General features: G+C 48.9%; 2 non-coding genes across 2 annotated transcripts; both read left to right on the forward strand.

Moving 5' to 3' along the window:
- The first annotated feature begins 900 nt into the window (after positions 1 to 900).
- On the forward strand, positions 901 to 971 carry Trnaw-cca (transfer RNA tryptophan (anticodon CCA)). Its single transcript has one exon. It is a non-coding gene; the product is annotated as a tRNA-Trp (tRNA).
- Positions 972 to 5,795: 4,824 nt separating this feature from the next.
- Positions 5,796 to 5,867, forward strand: Trnaw-cca (transfer RNA tryptophan (anticodon CCA)). Its single transcript has one exon. It is a non-coding gene; the product is annotated as a tRNA-Trp (tRNA).
- Positions 5,868 to 6,144: the final 277 nt, after the last annotated feature.

Here is a 6,144-nt window from a genome sequence, read left to right on the forward strand (position 1 = left end):
AACTTTCTTTTTTAGGTTGCACACATCAACTTTGCCTGTTAAAACATGGCTCGATACTAAAGGTGTATATGTGTCTTGGTCTGTTAACTGTCGCTTGTGTAACCAGCCGGAGACAATTGATCACTGCTTTGTTTTATGTCGGGATGCTGTGTTTTTTTTTTGGGATGTTCTGCACCGGACTCTTAAAAAGGACATAGACATCACCCCTTACAGTATACGATTCCTGCCAGTGATGAAGAACAGTTCCGTGCAATATGACCTTTTCGTGCTGATAGGATTGTTTAGCCTATCGAAGGGTCGCATGATTGACCGCCATGCCGAGGAACCTCGTGGAACTAAGTCAATTTTTCGCGAACAATGTGCGCTTGTGTACAGTGTCTATGCGGCGCAATCGCAGCCGCCGGACTGGTTGCATCTTCTTGAAGCGTGTGTGTGCCTGCCTGACTTTGAAAATGTATTAGTGAATGTACCGTTATTGTAGTTAGGGTGGGACTTTAAACTATTCGGGCTAGTTTCCCATGCAACAAAGAAAAAAGATGGCCCGGTGGCGCAACGGAAGTGCGTCTGACTCCACATCAGAAGGTTGCATGTTCGAATCACGTCCGGGTCAGTGCTTTTCTTTTTTTCACTACTGGAATGTTACCCTGCGTTTTCACAGGTGTCATGCAGCTTAAAGATAAGCGTTTTTCTTTACGCTACATGCATCAACACTCCCAGTAAACCATGGTTGCGCGGAAAAGGAATGTCTGTTCCTCGTTCGGACAATTCCCCCTGCGTAATCAAGCTGAAACTACTGATCATTGCTTTGTTTTGAGCAGGGATGCGGTATTTTCCTGGGATGTTTCATTCGTCCTTGTGAAACGCGAGGCTCATGTTGTTTTCTAAAGCGCCTGACGTCCTGGCTCGGTGGCGCAATGTAGCGCGTCTGACTCCAGATCAGACGGTTGCGTGTTCGAATCACGTCCGGGTCAGTGCTTTGCTTTTTTTCACTACTGAGATGTTGACCTGGGTTTTCATGGGCCCCATGCGGCTTAAAGATAAACGTTTTTCTTTAAGCTACATGCGTCAACACTCCCAGTAAAACATGGTTGCGCGGAAAAGGAATGTTTGTTCCTCGTTCGGACAATTCCCCCTTAATAATCAACCAGAAACCAGTGATCATTGCTTTGTTTTGAGCAGGGATGCGGTATTTTTCTGTGATGTTTCATTCGTTCTTGTGAAACGCGAGGCTCATGTTGTTTTCCAAAGGGCCTGACGTCCTGGCCCGTTGGCGCAACGAAGCAATGAAGATGCTCGTGATCCCGGAGTTTCATGTAAAGGGCCGGCGGTGCGTCGTCATCCACCCGCAAGACCAACAGGTCAGACTGAAGCTGCACTAGCTACTGCACGGCGTAGCCGACGACGACATCCGAGCTGCACTGGCGTCGTACGGCAAGGTGACCGAGGTGGACCGGGAGCGGTGGCGCGTCCAGGGCGTCATTGACAAGGGTTCCACGACGAGGACAGTGCTGCTGAAGTTGAAAAGAGGCCTCAAGATTGACGACCTGCCGCACCAGATAAAGGTGGCGGGCGAGCCCGCCCTCGTCGTGGCACCGGGACGTTCCATGCAGTGCCTTCGCTGCAACGGCCAGGCCATGTGCGGCGGAAGTGCAAGGTACCCCGTTGTTCCAGGTGTCGGCGTTTTGGTCACGTCGAGACGCAGTGCGTGCCCTCGTACGCGTCAGTGACGGGGCCCGCTGACAACGAGGGTACTACCGAGCACCTTATGGATGCCGTCGAGGCCGAGGAAGCAGCTCAAGGCGCTGGTGGTGGCGAGCCATCCGAAGCTACCACCGTGACCCCAATGGTAGGCTGCCTCACCCAGGAAGTGAAAACCCCCGAGGCCACCCCAGCAAAGACGGCAGTACCAGAGGAGAGCTTGGTTAAAAGCGACGAAAAGTGCATGGCAGCCGAGCCCCCCGGTGCACTGGCGGGGCAACACCCGGAAACGATGGACACCGACGGAGCAGCGACTCCGGCGGGGACCGAGAAACGCCCCCACGTCGACGCAGTAGACGGGAACGACAGCAGGGGTAACAAAAACAGCGAGGAGCCGCCGGCAAAAACAACGCAGATACGGCGCCCGTCGTTCAGACCCAAGCCCACCATACCGCCCGACAGGACACACCCGGACACGGCCCCCCAACAGCGCAACGCAGGGGACAGAGCAGCGGCGGGCGGGAGCGTGTAGCTAGCTCGAGACGCCAAAGGTAAGCACCATGCTCTCAGCCTCTAATTGAACGAAACTGTCTGATGACCTCGCACTTAACGTAGCTACACTCAACGTCAGGGGATTGGCTGGGAAAAGAAAACAGGGTCAAGTGTACCCCGGCTGTTAACCGAGCATGACGTTGATGTGGTGGCGGTTCAGGAAACCAAGGTGCAGGGGGAGGCAGAGACTGAGAGCATGGTGCGGTGTTTCACGTCGAGGTACTTCGCATGTGTTAGTCACGCAGTCGGCACTTCGGCGGGCTGCGTGCTTTTTGTGCGAAAGCTACCGGGCTTAGCTGTCCAAACCGTTTCGTCATGTTTGTCGGGGCGATTAGTGGTATGTGATTACTCTTTTCGCAGTGTCGAGTGGCGCGTTTTGTGCATTTATGCCCCCAATTCCGGGGACGAGCTTGCCGATTTTTTTAATAGTATCAGGCAGCACCTTACCGCCGATAGGCAAATAATATTCTTAGGAGATTTCAATTGTGTGTTAACCGCACGGGACAAGACAAGCAAAAGGCCATTCAAGGATGTAAGCACTGATTTGTGGTCTGAGTATATTGCGGAATTCGGTCTTGAGGATGTTGCCGAATGTTTGGAGGGCGCAAGAAGCGTGCAATACACGCACTTTCAAGGCGCTAGCCACGCCCGACTGGACCGGATTTACATATCGTTGGAAATGGTTCCAATGTGCAGCAACTATAGTGTTTCACCATTGTCTTTCACCGATCATTGTCTTGTCGCGTGCAGAATACGGCACAAAACCCGGCGGAACAATTTTACATGGGAATTGTGGAAGTTAAATGAAAATGTTTTAAAAGACGAAAATTTCAGCAACACAGTAAAGGACCAAATTAGACAAATCGAATAGGGCAGCCAAAATAATATCTTGGAAATGTGGGAACCAACAAAAGAAGCGTCTAAAATTAAAGCAATCGAACGGGCCAGCTGCCTAAGGTTCGAACAAAATGAAAAGGAAACTTCGCTCCGATAATCGCTAAAAACGCTGACTGAGCAGGAGGGCAAACACCCGGGCATGTACAAAGACGCCATCAGGCAAACAACACAAAAGCTAGAAATAATCGACGAAGAGCGCTATCACGGAGCGCTTGTACGAGCAAGAGTGGTCCAGGCGATAACGGGTGAAAGACCTACAAAAAGGGCCTTGCGGCTCGAGAAAGCGCATGCTCAACGTATTCAGCTAACCGAGATTGACTGGAACGGCGAAACTTCCGGGGATAACCAGCACATCGAGCGTGCCTTCTTTGAGCCCTACCAGTCGCTTTTTGCTTTCCGCTCTGCCGATATCGAAAGCTTCAAGGGAGAATTCCTCAGCAACATGCCGAAGCTTGACGATGAAACAAAGGAGTGGCTACAACAACCAATAGCATCGAAAGAAGTTGAAGACGCCATTGATAATTTAAACCCAGGGAAATCGCCAGGCCCGGATGGTTGAGTGCGGCGTTCTACAAAGAATTTAGGAGTAAAATATCACCGGTATTAGCGGCTGTTTTCAATGAATCATTTAATTTGAAACCACTGCCACGTTGTTACGGAACTGCTCACACGGTGTTAATCCCCAAAACAGATGATGTCAGAAAACCTAAGCAGGTTACGTCATATAGGCCCATTTCACTTACGAATGTGGACTACAAAATATTTATGAAGATACTAGCAAGTAGGCTCCAGGGAGTGATCCATAAAACAGTCGGCCCTTATCAGACTTGCGGCATACGGGGAAGGTCTATTTGCACCAATATACACAAGGCAAGGTGTGTGCTGGAGTGTTCCGATGCCATGCATGTAGGAGTCGCTGTGCTTCAACTAGACCTTGAAAAGGCCTTTGATTGTGTATCGCACGAACTATTGTTTTCTATTTTAGACTATATAAACGTTGGTTCTGTTATCAAAGAGGGGGTAGCATTGGCGTATCGGAATTGCACCACGCGGTTAGTTGTGAACAAGGCATTGGGAGCGCCCATTAACGTGCAACGATCGGTGCGCCAGGGCTGTCCCCTCAGCCCACTGTTGTTCTGAATTTATATCGAAACATTGTGTTTGCGTATCCTCAGACATAAAAATTTGAGGATTCCGATTGCACGAGTCCGAGGTAAAAGTATTGGCTTACGCAGATGACATCGTGGTGTTCTGTGAAAACAAAGAAAGTATTGTTAAAGTAGTTGAGGTGACAAAACAGTTTATTCAATCACAGGTAGCCTTGTAAATTGGGGAAAGTGCATGGGGTTTTGGCATGGAGAATGGCAATCACCCCTGACACTTTCGCCAATGTAAGCTGGTTAACAACCCCCGTAAAGTACCTTGGAGTCCCACTGCAGTTTTATAAAGATAGTGAGCCGTATTGGCACGAACAAACACAGGAGTACCGAGCAAAGGGAGACAAGTGGAGGGGGGCTTATTTGTCAACCTTTGCTACGGGAACAGTGTGCAACCTATTTTCCGTTAGTAAACTGTGGTACGTGATGCAAGTGCTGCACCTTTCGCGTACAAATGTGCCAAAGCTGCATCGGGTCCTTGCTGTCTTCGTGTGGGCCTCGAATTGGGAGATGTGCAGCCGCAGCAACCTGTTCAGGCGAATCAGAGATGGGGGACTGGGACTGGCACACTTATTTGTGCGACAGCTTGTAAATAGATTTCTGTTTTTAAGGGATGTAAGCGACCCTTTTCTGAGGACAGTGTGTCAGGTGAGGCTGCGCAGGCTTCTCCCTGACTTTATCGTAACCACTGGGTATATACATGGAGGAATTTTTGGTTTTTTCAAAGAAGTCGTTGGAAGTGTAAATTTTTGTAACGCGTGGTTCTCATAGGAATACTTAAGTATGGTAAAAAGGGAAAACCTGTATAATGATATTGTGGATACCGTATTCCCTGTGCCAATGTACAGAGCTATGTACTCTGGAGGCCCAGGCCAGGACGTTCTTAAGAGGGTGAAAAGAATGCAAATTCAGCCAAGAGTCAGGTCCTTTTTTTTAAGCTGCATACAGGTACATTATTAGTAAGAACATATATGAAACGGAGGGGGCTATTTGTACCATGGGGGACAGACTGTTTTAGATGTAAATTGCCAGAGACAATAGACCACGTGTTTTTGCATTGTGGTGGGGGGGTGTATTTATGGGATGTACTACAAAGAACACTACGAAAGGACTTTCCTTTAAACCCTCACGGTATACCGTTTCCTGCAGTGGACAATGAGGCAGGAGTGCCTTATGATTTAGTAAGGCTACCGGGTCTCCATAGCATATGGCACTCTCGCACTGCAAAACTGTATAATGATGTCGATGCACGTTTTGCACTACAGCAATTCAAAGAGAGTGCTGGTCGCTTTGTCGAAATTATTAAGTCTGAGGAGGTATTCCCGGTTTGGCTGCCAGAAATGGAGCAGCTGACAAACCTAAGGCCATTTTAATGACAACGCCAGCCCTTTATTGGCCGGCGGCCTCACTTTTGCTGAGTTCAGTGTTTTATTTTTATGATATGTAATCTTTTTTTGGGTGTTGTCAAAACCAGGCAATAAAGAAAAGAAAGACCCGGTGGCGCAATGGTAGCGCGTCTGACTCCAGATCAGAAGGTTGCGTGTTCGAATCACGTCCGGGTCAGTGCTCTTCTTTTTTCACTACTGAGATGTTGACCTGGGTTTTCACGGGCCCCATGCAGCTTAAAGATAAACGTTTTTCTTTAAGCTACATGCATCAACACTCCCAGTAAACCATGGTTGCGCGGAAAAGGAATGTCTGTTCCTCGTTCGGACAATTGCCCCTGCGTAATCAAGCTGAAACTAGTGATCATTGCTTTGTTTTGAGCAGGGATGCGGTATTTTTCTGGGATGTTTCATTCGTTCTTGTTAAGCGCGAGGCTCATGTTGTTTTCCAAAGG

This window comes from Haemaphysalis longicornis, unplaced genomic scaffold (assembly GCF_048455015.1).
Source record: "Haemaphysalis longicornis isolate Haplotype H1 unplaced genomic scaffold, Haemaphysalis longicornis Haplotype H1 scaffold_1, whole genome shotgun sequence".
In the NCBI taxonomy this organism is placed as follows: domain Eukaryota; kingdom Metazoa; phylum Arthropoda; class Arachnida; order Ixodida; family Ixodidae; genus Haemaphysalis; species Haemaphysalis longicornis.